At 42.8% G+C, this 17,915-nt stretch overlaps 1 protein-coding gene and 1 long non-coding RNA gene across 2 annotated transcripts in view; one reads left to right on the top strand and one right to left on the bottom strand.

Annotated features, from left to right (window-relative positions):
* Positions 1-6,404: 6,404 nt before the first annotated feature.
* On the bottom strand, positions 6,405-13,764 carry LOC134981321 (uncharacterized). The gene is made up of 2 exons (XR_010190535.1): positions 13,641-13,764; positions 6,405-7,073 (listed from the first exon to the last, which is right to left on the bottom strand). It is a non-coding gene; the product is annotated as an uncharacterized LOC134981321 (long non-coding RNA).
* Positions 13,765-15,752: 1,988 nt separating this feature from the next.
* LOC134981320 (uncharacterized) overlaps positions 15,753-17,915 on the top strand; it is a 116,802-nt gene continuing 114,639 nt past the window's right edge. Inside the window, exon 1 of the mRNA XM_063948663.1 lies at positions 15,753-15,859. The gene's annotated coding sequence lies outside the window, so the exon portion shown is untranslated. The remainder of the gene's footprint in view (positions 15,860-17,915) is intronic.

Raw genomic sequence — 17,915 nt, 5'->3', positions numbered from 1 at the left:
CAAGAAGCCCAACACATTTGGGGGGTAAGTGCCTTAACCACCCCTAATACCTAACCCTTCCCCGGCACTAACTCTAATACACACAGCGATACTTACCCTTGCGCTGTCTGTTGCTGGTCTTCTGAGCGGTGTCGGGATTCCGGCGTCTGTCACATAACTGCTGGCATCCCGACTAAATGGACCAAGTGGTGCCTGCTGTCAAATTCTGTTTCTATGAAAACAAAAAAGCATGGTTGAGAAGATAGAAATTTTGAGAGTATATTCATCAAAACCAACATTTATAAATTCTATTCACTATATTGTTTAAATTACAAAACTTGTTCGCGGTGCGCCAAAAGGGTTTCAGTAGTATCCTACTGGTATTGCTTAGACAAAGAAAAAGACCCTTGTCTGGCACACTCATTACATGAAAAAATTGTTGGAAGGATTATTGTATATATTAAAATGTAACTTTTATTATAAATATCTTAAGATACAATACCCCCTGAAAATACAGTATGTGGGGAGTGAAAATTGTTTAAATCATGTGTAATAAATCTATAACAAATAAGATTTTTGTAATTATATTTAGGCTATGTGCCTAATATGCAACAGGAATAATTCTCAAGTCCTATATTGGACTATGTATACGGCGCCCTCTATTATAGCGGTTATCTATATTACCTCCTCAATCACAGTGGACTTATCGTGAAAAATTAAACCAAAGTGATATGTCAAATAGAATTTTTTATTAAAGATTTTTGGAGACAACTAGAATTTGGGGAAGCAGGTTAGGGATAGCAGAAATTAAATGTGAGAATCTGCTTTCAGCATTAGACTGGATTAGGATCCAGAACTTACTACACCAGGTATTCTCTGGTGGTCTCCCTCCTGATACTTGCCCGGCCCAACACTATCGCTTCCAAGATCAGACGAGATTGGGCAGTTTAAGTGTGGTTTGGTAGTAAATTATATTTTGTATCCCCTCCGGAATAGTTGGAGAGTTCACAAATATAGAGTAAATGATTGAGAGAGTATTGCAAGAACTATAGATACAGGGATAGTAAGATGGATCTGCTGTTGGTGTTATGGTGTGTACACACGGTGAGATTTTTCTTTCGATTTTGACTATATAGTCAAAAGGTGTTATGCCACTTGTGATCCCGATTCCATCCTGATAGGTCGGTATCACAAGAAAAGAGACTGTGCAGGCAAGTCAATCCTTGCTAGATCGGTGTACTATCTAGTTTATCTCACATGTCAATTACATCTCACATAAGCCAAAATCGTAAGCACACAGTCCATATCGCAATAAAAATTAGTTAAAATCGGTGGTGCTGGGATCCGGGGAGCAAAGTGAATATCGGGCATTAGACAGCTATTCCTGTCAGTTGAAAAACTGCCCCAGGGAATGGTATTGTTGTGCTGAATCACCAATGAGAGTCCTGAATAACCAGGAAAAAAAAAAAAAAGAGGAAAAATACATGTAGAGCACACAGTATAAATTACAGCGTGTACTTTCCCATGCTAGTAGATATATTTGAATGGTATATCTTATTATGCAAAAGTAGGTAGTGTATATTAAAATACAGTAAGATATTTATTATTTATAAAGGTTCAAAGCAGCCAGAGCAGTTGTAAGGTCAGATAGAGAGAAAAAAAACCTTTGTATTCCCTGACCCAGGGGCTGCTGTATTTCGTTGTTCTGAACTAAATTGTTCACGTATAACAGATTAGAAAAAAAGGGTTAAACAATGCATGTTTTGAATATAGTAGAATATTGTTCAAAGCAGTCAGAGTAGGATCAATATTTGGTCCAATGGCTGAGAATAGAGAAAAAAAAACTTTTATCTGTCCTATTACAGAGGCTGCTGTATTGTTGAATTATTCAAGAACAAAATGTTTAAGAAAAGTTTTGGGCAGCCGGGATAAAACATTTGTTGGTCAAGCAGCTAGAAAATGTGTATACATAAAACAATATACATGATGCCCTTTTGTGTCCTTCACATGAGGCTATTGTGTTATAAAATATAGACCCAATTGCAGCAGGCAAATATTGCGGATCTCGTATATATGTACCCAAATGTAGCTCGTGGAGGACGGGACGGGCAGCTACCACGGACTGTGAGGGATGTCGCTGCGTGGGTCTGGAGGCGCCGTATGCTTCCTGTTACTGGTTGCCGTGGAGACACGTTTCACCCGATTGGCGGGTTTGATCACTCCATGGTTTTGCATGTAAATGACTTCCACCTTAAAAAAAAAAAACCTGAGTTCAGCTGGAATCCCGCACCTCCAGCAAACTCAGGTGGTATTAGACTTTGCTGATAGAATTTGACGGCAAATAAGAACCACTTGGCCCATCTAGTCTACCCATGTACTGTATACAAACACTTTTGTTTCTGGAGCTAATTAACCGGTCAGTTTTTTGGGATTGTTACAGGAAACCCACACAAGTACGGGGAGAATATACAAACTCCACACAGTTATGACCGTGCTGGAATTCAAACCCATTAGCTCAGTGTTGTGAGGCAGTAATAGTAACAGTAATTAAGGTTGAAAAGAGGCAAAATGCCCATCGTATTCAACCTGTATTCTGGATCACGTTGAGTTGATTTTACTGTACCTGCTGAAGAATGTTTTACGACTAGTTAACTATAAATCAGTTACACCTGGATTAACGACGTCAATATTTGAAATGTTATAACCTTGGATATCCTTTTCAATCAAATTCATCCAATCCTTTTTTAAATGCGTTTATAGAGTACACCATTACCACTTTACCTGGCAAGGAATTCAAAATCCTTTTTGCCCCAACAGTAAAGAACCCTTTCCTCCGTTGCGTACATAATTTTTTTCCCTCCAGCCTCAACGAGTGCCCACGTGTCCTAAACAGAGTTCTTTTAATAATTCCTCTGATTACTCCTTGTAGTGCACCCCTTTACATATTTGAAGACATTATTAATGTCTCCTCTTAGACGCCTTTTTTCCAGTGTATACATGTTCAACCTAGTAAGCCTTTCCTCCTAATCCAGTCCCTCTAATCCTTTAATCAATTTAGTAAATCGCCTTTGAACCCTTTTGAGTTCACCCATATCTTTTTATGCAGTGGTGCCCAAAACTGACCACAATATTCCAGGTGCGGATGTACCAGTGATTTGTAAAGCGGCATGATTACATCCGAGTCCCTTGTCTCAATTCCCCGTTTTATGCACGCTAGCACCTTACTTGCCTTCTTTACTGCACTTTAACATTATATATGGTTATTAAGCCTATTATCAATGAGTATCCCTAAATCTTTTTCCAAAACGGTTACTCCTAGACTTTCCCCATTTAATATGTAGGATGCAAATTTGTTTTTAGTCCTGAAATGCATAACCTTGTATTTTTCTAAGTACGGATGGTGTAATGGTTAGCATTACTGCCTCACAGCACTGAGGTCATGGGTTTGATTCCCACCATGGCCCTAACTGTGTGGAGTTTGTATATTCTCCCCGTACATGCGTGGGTTTCCTCCCACAATCCAAAAATATACTGATAGGGTTAATTTTGTTGGGAGCAAATTAACCTATTGTGAATGTCTGTGTGAACATGTGATAGGGAATATAGATTGTAAGCTCCACTGGGGCAGGGACTGATGTGAATGGCTAAATATTCTCTGTAAAGCGCTGCAGAATATGTGTGCGCTATATAAATAAATGGTAAATAAATTCTCTATTTAGATGCCCAGATTTCAAGTTTAGAAAAGTCATTCTGCAGAGGCTCTACATCTATTTCTGAATTAATTACACTACACAGTTTAGTATCATCTGCGAAGATTGACACTCTGCTTTCCAGGCCTATTTCTAGGTCATTGATAAATATGTTGAACTGTAGTGGCCCGAGTACGGACCCCTGTGGTATTCCGCTGACTACTGGGGCCCAGCTTGAAGACTAATAAATTTGTAAATATTGCTATCTAGCAACCCGTTTAAAGCATCCCACATTTCCAAAGTGTTCTTACCATGGAATAAAACTCACTCAATGTCGTTTAGTACACATCTCAGCATACTGAAGTTAGCCTTCCTAAAGTTAAATGTTTTTGTTGTTCCCTTATAGCTATGTTTCCTGAAACTGATGTCAAATGTGATCATATAGTGATCACTGTTACCCAAAGTCTCCCCAACTTTAGTATTCGAGATGATGTCCACATTATTAGTAATTACTAGATCCAGAGTAGTTTTACCCCTAGTTGGGTCCTCGACTAATTGAGACAAGTAATGATCCTTTAATATATTTAAGAAGCTGTTGCCCCTAGCTTTAACACATGAATCGTTACTCCAATTCTCCAGTTCTGGAGACCATATCTCCAGAAGAATATAAATACATTAGAGAGTGTACAAAGAAGGGCGACTAAAATGGTGCATGGCCTACATCACAAAACTTACCCGGAAAGGCTAAAAGATCTTAACATGTATAGTTTGGAGGAGAGAAGGGAATGGGGAGACATGATAGAAACTTTCACATATACCAAGGGTCTTAAAGTTCAGGAGGGAAACATTCTTCAAAGGAAGAGAAGTATTAGAACTCGAGGACATACACTGAGACTGGAGGGGGGGAGGTTCAGGGGAAATTTAAGGAAAAATTAATTCACAGAAAGGGTAGTGGATAAGTGGAATAGCCTCCCATCAGAGGTGGTAGAGGCTAGGACTGTAGAGCAATTTAAACATGCTTGGGATAGGCATATGAATATCCTTACAAAGAATTAAGGTTCAAAAAGGGTTGAGATTACCTAAAGGATAAAAAGTAAAAGGGGCAGACTAAATGAGCCAAGTGGTTATTATCTGCCGTCAAATTCTATGTTAATATCAGGATAGTTAAAATCCCCAATCACTATGATGTCTCCCAATCCCGCAGTCCTTTCGATTTGCTGCAAGAGTTGTTCTTCCTCATGCATGCTAATATCCAGCTGTTTGTAGCACGTGCCTATAACTAGTTTTTTTGCATCAATACCCCCACTTGAGATTTCAACCCATAGTGACTCCACATTATCCCCAGTTCCCTCATAAATAACCTCCTTTAAGTATGGTTTAACAAAGAATTACACCTCCTCCGCTTTTGCTTGCCCTGTCCCACCTGAAAAGGGACAGGGCAATCAAAAAGTCTCCCATTTTACTTGCTAGACTTCTTGCATTTGCAAGCATGCATTTTAGTTTAGTGTTTTTCTTATATGCTTGTTTTTTGTTTTTTTTAAAGGTATCCTATCATGGTTTACTAGAGCCTCCCTAGAGTTACTCTTACTGACTGTCCTCCTCGCTCCCTCTCCATCCCCACCATACTTAATACCGAGTGGGATTCGATCCTGTGACCTGATTACTGATGAGTTGCTTTAACCGAATAGTGACTAGCCTAATACAGCCTTATTTACATCTGCATGCAGGCTTCACATCACTCACCTTATAAATGAGCAGATGCATATAATATAATATACTAAGTGTATGTATATATGCTTATAGGTCAGGGTGTTGCGGGCGGGATCCCGGTGGTCAGAATCCCAACGCTGGGATCCCGAGTGCAGAATGCTGGCTGGCTGGCAGGGGGGGCGCGAGCACAACATAGCCCCTTGCGGGCTCCGTGGCGAGCTGTGCTCACCACAGGTTCTATTCCCACTCTATGGGGAATAGTCCCTATTAGTCGGCATGCCGACTGTCTGGATTTTGAGCGGGCGGGATGTAGGGGTCGGTATTGTGACCGACCGCCGGTCACATAACTACATCCCATATATATACATTATATATATATATATATATATATATATATATATATATTTTTTTTTTTTTTATGCCAGAGACCCCAGCACTCACCTTGATACATAAAATAAATGATGGAGTTTTGGTTCATGGATTGATCAATGTATTTAAGCTTGCAGCCCAACATCAAGGTACTCCATCTCACTGCAAGTCCTACTCCATCAACTGGACCTTTAAGAACCTGGCAACTGCTATCACATCAAAGTCACACTGAAAATGTGCTGTCTGGTAAGACTGTTCTGTGGGGACAGGATCCTGGGCAATTAAGAGAACTCAAAAATTAAGAGACTGAGTGCTCAGTCCAAAGACAGACCAGTGGGGCCACAAGGATCTCAGCCACCTAAAAGAATTGACAGTCATGTGAATAAATGTTTTAGGTGTGGTATGCAGGACATGTTGCGAATTGCCCAGTTGTCCAAGAACCCATGCAATGTGATGCTGTCTTTGAATGTCGCAGAATGTCTCACTTTGGCAGGTTAGCCTGTACAGTTGTACCTTCAGCTATGACCGGAAAACAAATGTGTGAAATTTTTATGGAAGTTATCCATGTAGAGGCATTGTTGAACTCTGGAAGCTTAATTGTCCTAGTGAAAGATGGGTTGGTAAATGCTTTAAAAAAAAAAAAGTAGCTAATTCGGGTGCAAGAATTATACGTATGTATCAGCACACAAGTATATAATTTCACTGATCAGTGCAATATCCTATGCAGCTTCCTTGTGGTAACCTGGTAGGTTACCTACACAAACAAATTATATAACAACTCAAATGTTATAGAAGACAGCACAAAGGATATTGTATAAAAATGAAAATAATTCCAATAAATCACGACTGGTACAAATATAAAAAGTCATGCTGCAATCTGTATGAGCCACCGGAAAGGATCTTCTCCCTGCTGGGGTATCCGGTATTAGCAGCAGCAGTGCTCCGATCTGCATTGAGCGCGGATGGAAGGGAGAACACTATAGTCCATAAATAGTGCAATAAGCAACAGTTCCATGGTAAGAAAAGTCCAACGGGTGTCCTTAATGTGGTTCTTGTTGTCCACCAATGGCAGTTTCATCACAAGGTATAGTCACAGGTGTAAATGGTATAGAGCCAATAGGCCATCCTGATAATATGCTGGCCACAGGTGTGGCCTCTAAACCCTAAGACACATGTCCTTTTGCTAGTATGACTGGGGAAGTAGTAGACAATGAGGACCAAAGTGAGGTATCTCATCCAGGGGAAGGAGAAGCTGTAGATGTTGAAAGTATGCCTCATCTTGGAGAGAATGGATCTGTTTGCATCATAACTGTTATGGGACCCCACCTTGATAAGAGCCAGAGAAAATGTGAAAGTTATCAATGGGGAACCAGTAGACCCGGATAACAGGCTTACGTGCCCACACATAGCCCTCAACAATGAGCTCTTGTACCAAGTGACATAAAGGGGTGAGGATGTGGTAGAACAAGTCCTGGTTACCCAGCCGTAAAGGAGAACTATGTTGGATTTAGCTCATGGTCTTATTACAGTAGGAAATTTAGGTGCTGAAAAGGCCACCGAGAGGATTTTGCAATGGATCTTTTGGCTCGAGGGGTATAAAGATATGTCTGAATATTGTTCTTCCTGCCGCGAGTGCCAGTATCATGTTCCCAGACCCCATTTCAAAAGCCCACTAGTGCCCATGCCTGTTATAGAGATCCAATTTGGCAGGATAGTCATGGATCTGGTTGGGCCCTTCATTATATTTTTGTAATAGTGGATTATGCTACTTGATATCCTGAGGCAACTCCTTTGCATAATGTGCATCCAAGACAATAGCTGGAGAGCTTGTGCATGTTTTTAGTAGGGTAGGAATACTAAAATAAATTTTGACTGACCAAGGTACCCCTTTTATGTCTAGAATTCTGAAGGAATTATGCAAATTCTTAAAAGTTACTCACCCGAGAACCTCATTTTATCATCCCTAAAAGGATGGGTTAGTAGAGCGAATCAACAAAACCTTATAAAGTATCCTAAAAAGGTTAACTAATTGGCATATTTGATGTTGGCTAGCAGAAGTACAAACATTGGTTTCTGGCGATTTTGTTTGCTATATTAAATATGCTAGGATTGCATATATTAGCTGACCCAAGAACAAGAAAGCTTTTATGTGTTTAGTGCAATGAATATAGGATTAATAACCTCAGTCTTTCACAACATATACAGTAGCATACCTCCCAACATGACCCTCTCCAGGATGGGCACAATGCTCTGCTCCTGGACTTTTATCTTAATGTATGATTGCCGGCACCTGTGTTGAACAAGTTACTGGATAAGAAAGGTGTTTCAGCACAGGTGATGGCAATCATACATTAAGAGGGAAGTCCAGGAGCAGAGCATTCTGTCCCTCCTGGAGAGGGTCATGTTGGGAGGTATGCAACAGGCATAGAGGCCATAGATCCCTCCTCTAATATTGGTGTAATGTGTAAAAAGAGATGACAGAGGATATTAGAGACCATGCAGTGTTTTCTTTCTGTGAGGTTCCCAACCGTCCCATGTGAGAGTCTTTAGGCTACAGTATAATTAGTCCTTTTGTAATGTCTTATTGAGTGGGAACGACTGTAATTAAGTAACCCTGTGGAATCGGCAGATGGGAACAGAGGGAAGTCCAGGAGCAGAGCATTCTGTTCCTCCTGGAGAGGGTCATGGTGGGAGGTATGCAGTATTTCTGTTCAAGACAGCATGGGTTATACAATTTCATTGGGAGTTGTAGTCCCATATAAACATAGAATTTGGTTTGGGGTTATACTATTTTTTTTTATCAGCTCCTCTTTCTTCTAAGCAAAGAAATAACCAATTTATTTCACAAATAGTCACAGCAACAATATATTTTAATTAAACCTGCTATTAACTGAGGCTATGGATTGTCCCAGTGAGATAATAAAATACAGGCAGTATAGGGCTTGTATTTGTGCAGCATATGAACTGCTACTACAAGAGAGGATAGAGATAATGTGTAGTACATAGTTCCAAATTAGTACTGTGGCAGGGACAACAGTTCCACATGAGGTTAATGTGGAAAATCAGGATTTCCCAGGTTTGGCACAGCAGGACTGAAGGATCCAGTCCAGGTTTTGCTATAACCTGTGAACTGCCATGCTGTGAAACCCATGCCATTGGAAGTTTACCTGATGCTGTCCACCTCAGCGAGAAAGTAAGGAAAACAGCTTGTACTTTATCCAGTGTATGGGGTCCTTTTCACATGTGGCACCCGAACATGGACTTACACTGCTGGAAGCTACTAAACGGCAAAAGTAACCTGAAGTATGCAGATAAGTAATAGAGACGTTTTTATATTTCTCCTTTCACAGCTTGTGTAAGGTGGTTGTAGTGCATCCGGCTTGGAAGCCAGAAGGATTGTTAACTGTTTGTTAATATACACAGTTGGTGTTTTGTTTGTGTTAACACTGGCACAACTAATTAAGGGGGACATTTACTAAGCAGTGATAAGAGCGGAGAAGTGAGCCAGTGGAGACGTTGCCCATGGCAACCAATCAGCACTGAACTAACATCTATAATTTGCCTACTATAAAATTATACAGAGCTGCTGATTGGTTGATGGGGCAACTTCTCCACTCTTATCACTGCTTAGTAAATGTCCCCCCTAAGTCTCCAAAATATGTGCATAGCATGGAGGAAACATTGAAAGCCCTGTCTGGTCTAGCTGTCAGCCAGCTAGCACAGGAGCAGGATTTGATTCCGGGTCAGACTCAAATACAATTGTTACATGCCGAGTAGTCTGAGATCAGGAAGGGTGGGCAAGAGCATGAGGGATTGCAGAAACTCCAGCTGATGATATTGAGGCATTCCTATTTCCTATGCACCTTTGTCTATTTCAGCCATGTAGCAGTGCGTTCAGAGCAGGAGTGAGCTGCCAGACTAGCTCCTTGTGAGCCACAGAAAGCTGATGTTGATTTGGCTGCTTTTGAGGCCGACTCTTACCCTGCCCTTGAGGATATACTCCTCAGAGTAGGGGTGACAGGGGCCAGCAAAGCCCAAAAGTTTCACTAATGGCAGCTAGACTCAAATGAGCCTCCACGGGATCAGCTGGTCAAATTAGCCAGGCTGAATGAAGCACAGTTGCGGCCAGATAAAAACTTTGCTCAGCAAATAGTAGAGATGGCTGCTCGGGACCAAGCCATGCAAGTCGTAGACCAAATGGTGCAGCAGTGGGCCCTGCAGGCTGACCCCCAAACATTCAAGGAGTTGGCAGTAGTGATTGAGTGGTACCTTACTCTTGGAAAATTAACCGAAGCTAAGCAATGGTGGCAGCCAGTACTGAAGCCCAGAACCCATGTTCCTGTTGCTATGGCAAAAACCCAACCTCCTATGGTGTGTTTTGACTTCAGCAAGCCTGGTCATATGCATCAGGACTGTCTGAAACAGGGTGAACCAATGGACTGCAGCTTGGGGAGAGCAACTTGACCTGTGATCAGCATGGCAATTTCTCCTTGCAGAGACCAACCTGTTCCGTACCTTGGTACAGCTAGATGGCCGGGTGATGTGGGTGTTAATTGATACTGGCATTGAACTTATCTCTGCTAATGTGGTTCCTCTGGGGGCTGACCAGGTTTTACCCCTTGTCAAGGTGCTGTGTATACATGGGGATGCAGAGGAGTGCCCATGTGTGCACTTTCACTGGCCGGTAAAAGGCCGATCAGTGAAAGTGGTAGCTGTAGTGACCTCCAGACCACTTTATCCACCGATTTTCCATTGCTGCAGGAGGTGGTTACATGGCATGACTGCAGAAAACGGTCAGCAGCGGAGGTATCGCAAGAGCCAGGGACCATGGGTTACCAGAGCATGGTGACCGTGAAGGCTTCTTTGGCCAGTGAACCGCAGGAGGAAACAGACTGAGGCCCAGGGTACCCTGTTGGTGAGCAAGTATCTTTCGGAGATTTTGGCCAATACTAACAGGGCAATATAGATCTGATTAATGCCTTTGAAAATGAGGTAGCAAGTAATGGTAAAGTCATTGTTGCTTTACCACCAGAAAGTGTACCGTATTTTATTTTGAAAAATGATTTGTTGTATCGTGTAACCTCTGCAGGGTAAAAGGATAGTTCAGTTAATAGTGCCCCGGAAACATGAGCAGTTGGTATTGGTAGTGGCGCACACACATCTGTGAGGTGGCCATTTAGGGAAGGAGAGAACTCTCCAGCGCATACAGTTAAAGTTCTTCTGGCCTGGCATTCAAGCCGCAGTAAAACGGTATTGTCAGGAATGCCCAGTGTCAAAACACACCTGCCACGATTTAGGGTGCCCCTGGTCCCCCTCCCTGTCATTTGTGCATTTTTAGAGAATTGGTATGGACCCAATAATGCCAGTGGAGAAATCTGCTTGAGGGCATCAATACATACTAGTTGTAGTGGATTATGCGACCAGATACACAGAGCACATACCAGAATTACTGACACTACACCCACCTGGGAATACCAAAAGGTACAGTACTCCTTTTGTCTAACCTAATAAAGGATTTGTGCAGACTGTTAAAGGTGGATAGGATTATTACCTCAGTTTACCACCCGCAAACAGATGGCCTGGCAGAACACTTTAACCAGACCCTTAAACAGATAATTAAAAGGGCAGTGTCTGAAGAAAAAAGTGAGACTGGGCCTTACTCCTACACTAGTTAATGTTTGCAGTTCAAGAGGTGTTGATTCTCTACGTGGTTTAGTCTTTTCGAACTCCTCCATGGAAAGCAACCTGGAGGTATTTTAGATCTGTTTAAAGAAGATGGGAACAACAGTCATGCCAGAACCCAACATCGTTCAGTTTGTGTCCCAATTGTATGGCCGTTTAAGACAGATTGCGCCACTCTTGAACAAGCACATTGATAAAGCCTAACAGTGTCTAAAATGTATTTACGATGTGACCGCAGTCAACCGTTCTTTTAAACTGGGAGACACGGTATTGGTTCTTGTGCCCACCAGTGAAAGCAAGTTGTATGCTCAATGGCGAGGCCCTTATGAAGTCAGAGGCAATGGGACCTGCTAATTACAGGGTTTGACAGGAGGGTAGAAGGAAGGAGGTACAACACCTACCATGTAATACTATTAAAACCTTGGAAAGAGTGCTGTCCAGCACTCTTTGGTGGCCAAGAAAACCCCAGAATGTCAGGTCCCCATTGAAAGTGACCTCAATCCTATATAGAAATTGGAAGTGGTGAACTTAGTGGCACAGTACTAGGATGTATTCTCTGCCATTCCAGGGAAAACCAAATCATCCAGCATGACATTGTTACTCCTCCTGGGGTGTTAATAAAACAGAGGCCATACTATATACCTTAGGCAAAATGAGCAGTGGTAAAACAGGAAGTACAGGAGATGCTGCACCTAGGGGTCATAGAAGAATCAAACAGCGAATGGAATAATACCATTGTTTTAGTGCCTAAGCCTTAGGGTGCAATAAGATTCTGCAATGATTTTCGCAAGTTAAATAAAGTTTCTCAGTTTGATACCTACCCTATGCCCCGGGTGGACAAGCTGGTGGAGAACCTAGAAAACAGCCATTATCTCACCACTCTGGATTTGGCAAAAGGGTATTGGCAGATTCCTTTGACTGAGGCTGCTAAGAAAAGAAAAAAAAGAAAAAAAGCTCTCTACCCCAGCAGGCTTAGGACCTAATTCAGACCTGATCGCAGCAGCAAATTTGTTAGCTAATGGACAAAGACTTGTGCACTTCAGAGGGGGGGGGGGGGGGGGGGGGGCTGACATACCATTTGCAGAGAGTTAGATTTGGGTGTGTTTTGTTTCTGTGCAGGGTAAATACTGGCTGCTTTATTTTTACACTGCAATATAGATTTGTTTGAACACACCCCACCCAAATCTAACTCTGCACATGTTACATCTGCCCCCACTGCAGTGAACATGGTTTTGCCCATTAGCTAACAAATTTGCTGCTGCGAGCAGGCCTGAATTACCCCCTTATTTCAGTACAAAATGCTACCGTTTGATTTGCATGGAACTCAAGCAACTTTCCAAAGAGCTATGAACAAGTTGCTGCAACCTCAGAACATGCAGCTGTCCACCTGAGCGAGACAAGGAAACAGCTTGTACTTTATCCAGTGTACAGTATGGGGTCCTTTTCACAGTACAGTTACCAGAAACATTTGTTTCAAACTTTGTTGATACATTGCTGATACACATTATCCTAAATGCTGCACAGTAATTTTGGAAAGCATGTAGTCAATTTACAGACAATCAAAATCCAGACAGTCAAAATGCTGGCACAAGTTTTTCATTGAAACCAACTTGTTCACACTTTCCCCTCCAGGTGCACTGGGATGGTAAATATAATAGTGTGCCAAGAGCAGCAAGCCCTGCGGTACACTTATATGGTGTCCATGTCAACTTACGACAAAATACACAAAAAAACTAAGAAAAACACATCAGCATTTTGACCTGTCAGCATTTTACATGTCGGTATTTTGACCTTGTCTGTATTTTAAATGTCGAAATTTTGTCCATGTCGGGATTTTGACCTTGTTGGGATTTTGACCATCGGTCCAGTGCTGTTGGGATTTTAACAGTCAGGATTTTGATTGTAAGTATTTCATACCGATCCCTTCTGCTACTTCCAAAATGTATCACGATTCTAGCAGCTACTATGCATAAAACATTGTCTCCATTTTATACTTCCATGTAGAGAAAAACAAACATTCATTTTTATAGCCCTAGGCCTATAGCCAGGGTTGCATAGAAAGATATACATCTAGACTAGACACATACACCATGTACAGTAGTTGAAGCTGCACACACAATTCAATGTAGTTGATTGCTGGGGTGCTTATATAACCCAGAAGCCATCCAATAGCATTGAAGTCACAGTCTATATCTAATAGAGAGCACTCACCAGTCTTCAAGTATAAACTCACCAAACTCTAATTACCACACCACAGATAGAAACATTGCTTTTAACATATCAGACCTCACAGGAACATTTGTCAGAACCAGACAGGAGAGATGCAAACCCCACTGTGTGCCCATACTGGCCTATAAGTACCTAATGCACGCCTGAAGCTCATTACATATCTCCACCACCAAACACTTGACATCATCAGTGTGAGACACTCATTATAGGCTCACAGATGTGCCCAATCACAGACGTGATAGAGGATAACAGTTACCCCTGGCTGCTGCAGCATTCACCATTAACTCCTCGTTCACCAATAATGTCTTATAACAGAGACGACTAACAAACTGCGATCACACACTTCCGGTATGCGCTCCACAAACACCACCAGAAATGCGTCGCACCATAGCCGCACCCACGTCCTGGCCAGCCGGTGCGTCACCATAGTGACCGCTATGGCTGATCACAACAGACGGTGCTATACATAATTAAACACGCCACTACCAGTTTGGATCCATCAATTGGAAACAGTGGCCCCCAAGGGCCTAAATGAAACAAATTCTCTACATATGTTTATTTAACAAGACATCTTCTATTACTGTTGGATTCCTGTATATAGATGTTTATTATAATTGCCTGCTGTATATGGTAATTATGCTAGTAATACCGCTTTCACATCGCAAACCCTGCTTTTAAAACGTTTCTTAAAACGTGTCTGAGCAGTTAAACCCCCTTCACATCGCATGTTGTAACCAGTATATTACCGTTTCATTACCGTTTTGGTACCTTTCACACTGAACCCGTTTCACCCATAGAAAACAGTGGTTGTCATTATAAATGGACTTTTCTGGCCCAAACATTATTAATAATTATTAATTAATTAATTATTAATAATTTGGCTAGTCGTACGATGGAACCCAGCAGCTTCAATCATCTTTATCATGTTTTTGTAGATTACTGCATCCTTCACTGTCCCAGTGATTTTGTCTAGCAATTTCTTCATCCCCTCTGATCCTAAGCAGCTCCCTAACCTCCTCATCCCTCCAATTTGCCATTTTAAACTGTATTCTGTATAATAAAATGCTTCTTCACTCTCATGTGTTTCCTCCAGTGTATTTCCTGCTTCTGCCTGGTGACATCACGCATGGAGACAGCCTATCACCTTCTGTGGCTTGGAAATACGGTTTCAGAGCCTTTCACATTGCACAATGAAACGGGTCTGAACTCTGAACTGGACCCTGCTTTTTAACCATTTTAAAATACCAGTAATCTGTAACCGGTAAATTCAATGTGGCCCTTTCTCACCGCAGCTAGAACCATTTTGGAAGGCTTAAAAAACAGCAATTTACCAGGTTATAGCTGCGATGTCAAAGGGGTATTATTCTACTGTTGTACTGGCATGAAATGGACTTAGCTGACCTCCATTTGGTTGAGTGATTAACCCTTTCTATGTCTGATGATCTGGCTTTTAGTACAATTAATAATGTGTTTGTTTTTGGTGGGTTTAAATTGTTTTGTATATATGTTATTTTTATGCTGATGTATTGTTACCTATTACCCTGATGCACTGCCTGAAGGTCTATTGCACGTTAACCGCTGCCTTTACCTATTAATAGATGACTATGTCACCAAAGTATGATAACCGATTGGGATATTAATGGTTCATGCTATTCATTAATGAACGGCGAGAGCCAGTCACCCTACTTCCAGATAGAAACTGGTAGTGGCGTGTGTTTGAGTATGGATAGCACCTGTTGTGATCAGCCGTAGCAGTCACTATGATAACGCACCGACTGGCCGGGACGTGGTGCGACGCACTTCCAGTGTTATTCGTGGAGCGCATACCGGAAGTGTGTGATCGCAGTTTGTTAGTCGTCTCTGTTATGAGACATTATTGGTGAACGAGGAGTTAATGGTGAATGCTGCAGCCAGTGGTAACTGTTATGCTCTATCACGTCTGTGATTGGGCACATCTGTGAGCCTATGGAGACATAATGAGTGTCTCACACTGATGATGTCAAGTGTTTGGGGTGGAGACATGTAATGAGCTTCAGGTATGCATTAGGTACTTATAGGTCAGTATAGGCACACAGTGGGGTTTGCATCTCTCCTGTTTGGAGCTGGTGGTCTTGACAAAAGTCCTTGTGAGTTCTGAAATGTTGATAGCAATGTTTCTATCTGTGGTAATTAAAGTTTGGTGAATTTATACTTGAAGACTGGTGAGTATTCTCTATTTTTGGAGATATATATAATGCAGGACAGTGTGTCAGGTTCACCCTGATTAACCAACTTCCATTAAGTGTCAATTACGACCAGTGTTTCTTAATTTAATTCACATAAAGACACAAATTTAACAGGGCAGTGTTTCAGGATTACCTTGATTTCTTTGTTGCCATTGTCAGCCTAGGGGGGCATGAAGGCATGTCCATTTTGATGGGGGGCATGGTCTCCCTAAAATGGGTGTGGCCTTGTGGGAAGACACTACCTTACACCCCAGTTTTTGACCCCGCACCAACAGAACTCTGACGCCAGCACAGGGGTTAAAAAAAAAATTACACCATATTATGCCACACACAGTAATGCCCGTGATACATTATGCCCTACAGTAAAGCTTCTAATTACTTTTAAATTACCTACTCATTGCTGAGGGTTTCAAGTGCTGGGTGTCGTACTTGTTGCCAGGGGTATATGCACTGGGTGTCATGCTCATTGCCAGGGGTTTCATGGGCTAGGTGTCTTGCTTTTTACCAGGGGTGTGCAATGCCTGTTGCTGGGGTGGGAGGAGGGGGGGCGGATGTAATGCTTGTTGCCGGGGGGGGGGTGTAGAGCTTTCTGAGGTATTGCTGGTCTCTATGTGGCTTATTATAGGAAGTGGGACACCAGGTGAGGACACGTGTACCGTGCAGGCAGCTCCTCCCAGGGCTCACTCTCTGCTAAATCTCTGCAGCCTTCCTCCCCTCCCAGTCTCACATTGGACAGGGTGCTGCATGCATCCTGCAGTCTCACAGCTCTCCTTCCTTCCCGCATAGTACTCCACTCGGGGGACGGAGTTTTGCAAGATGATGCGTTGCGTCAGGTCACTACGCAAATGCGTCATTCTGCCAAACTCCACCTCCTGAGCGGAGTGCTATGACAGGGAGGAAGGGGAGCAGTCTAGAACAGGGAAAAGTGCAGCGGTGGGCGCCCCGTGCAGCATCTACAGATGTAGCCAGTCTCATCTTTGCTGTGATGCTGCATTAATGAAGGGATGCCCGCTGCAAATAGTCTCATCCTGGCATGCCATGCAGCGTGCTGTGATGCAACATGCTGCATCACAGTAAGATGAGCATGGCTGCATCTGTATACACCCCACACTTACAAGTAATACAGCACATGTATACAGTACCCCCTCTAGTCACTGGCCACCCCCCCCCCCCACCCCCCACCCCCAATGTGCGCCACACCACGAGCTGGTGCTATCTCCCAGTACCTGGTCTCCTGGCTGGGGTGTGGAATATTAGGTTGACAGGGTCAGAAGGTCGACATGTTCTAGGTCGATATGAGTTTTTTTGGTGTCGTTTTCTTCGTAGAGTGACCGGGAACCCCAATTAGTGCACCGTGTCCCCTCGCACGGCTCGCTTCGCTCGCTATGCTTCGGGCAAGGTACAGATTACTGTTCCAATCGTAGTCCACGTGAAAGTATGAAAAAGTAAAAAAGAAAACTCATGTCGACCTTCTGACCCGGTCGACCTAGACACTGTTGATCTTCAGACCGGATCCCTCTGGCTGGACAGCCGCTACCACCAGGACCCACACTGTCAGGTGGGAGGTGCTGGTGGGCAGGCAGCAGCAGCCGTGTGTGAACATTGGTGTCTGGTGTCTGCCTGTCACATATATATGTGTATGTATATACAGTATAAAGAACACGGTTAGCATGGAAATTTTTAATAGTAACTTGTTTGATATACAGAGGAAAAAAACAGCTGGACTCCAAGACTTAACAAAGCAATTAGGCTGTAAAAACAGGTGGGCTGTGAAACATTGGTCATATCCCTTACCAACCCTCCCCATCCCTCGCACCTACTGTCATCTTTCTCCCATGCATCTGGAGAGGAAGTCATGGCCCTCATTCATTCCTGTCCCCTCACCACCTCCCCACTTGACCCTATCCCCTCCCGCCTCCTCCGCTACCTCTCTCCTTCTGCTTGTTTCCATCTTTCCCACCTTCTCAACCTATCCCTCTCATCAGGCACTGTCCCCTCTGCCTTCAAGCATGCACTCATCTCTCCTATTCTT

This window comes from Pseudophryne corroboree, chromosome 12 (assembly GCF_028390025.1).
Source record: "Pseudophryne corroboree isolate aPseCor3 chromosome 12, aPseCor3.hap2, whole genome shotgun sequence".
Taxonomy (NCBI): Eukaryota; Metazoa; Chordata; class Amphibia; order Anura; family Myobatrachidae; genus Pseudophryne; species Pseudophryne corroboree.
Note: the sequence above shows the minus strand (reverse complement) of the source record. Positions and strands in the feature narration are given on the sequence as shown.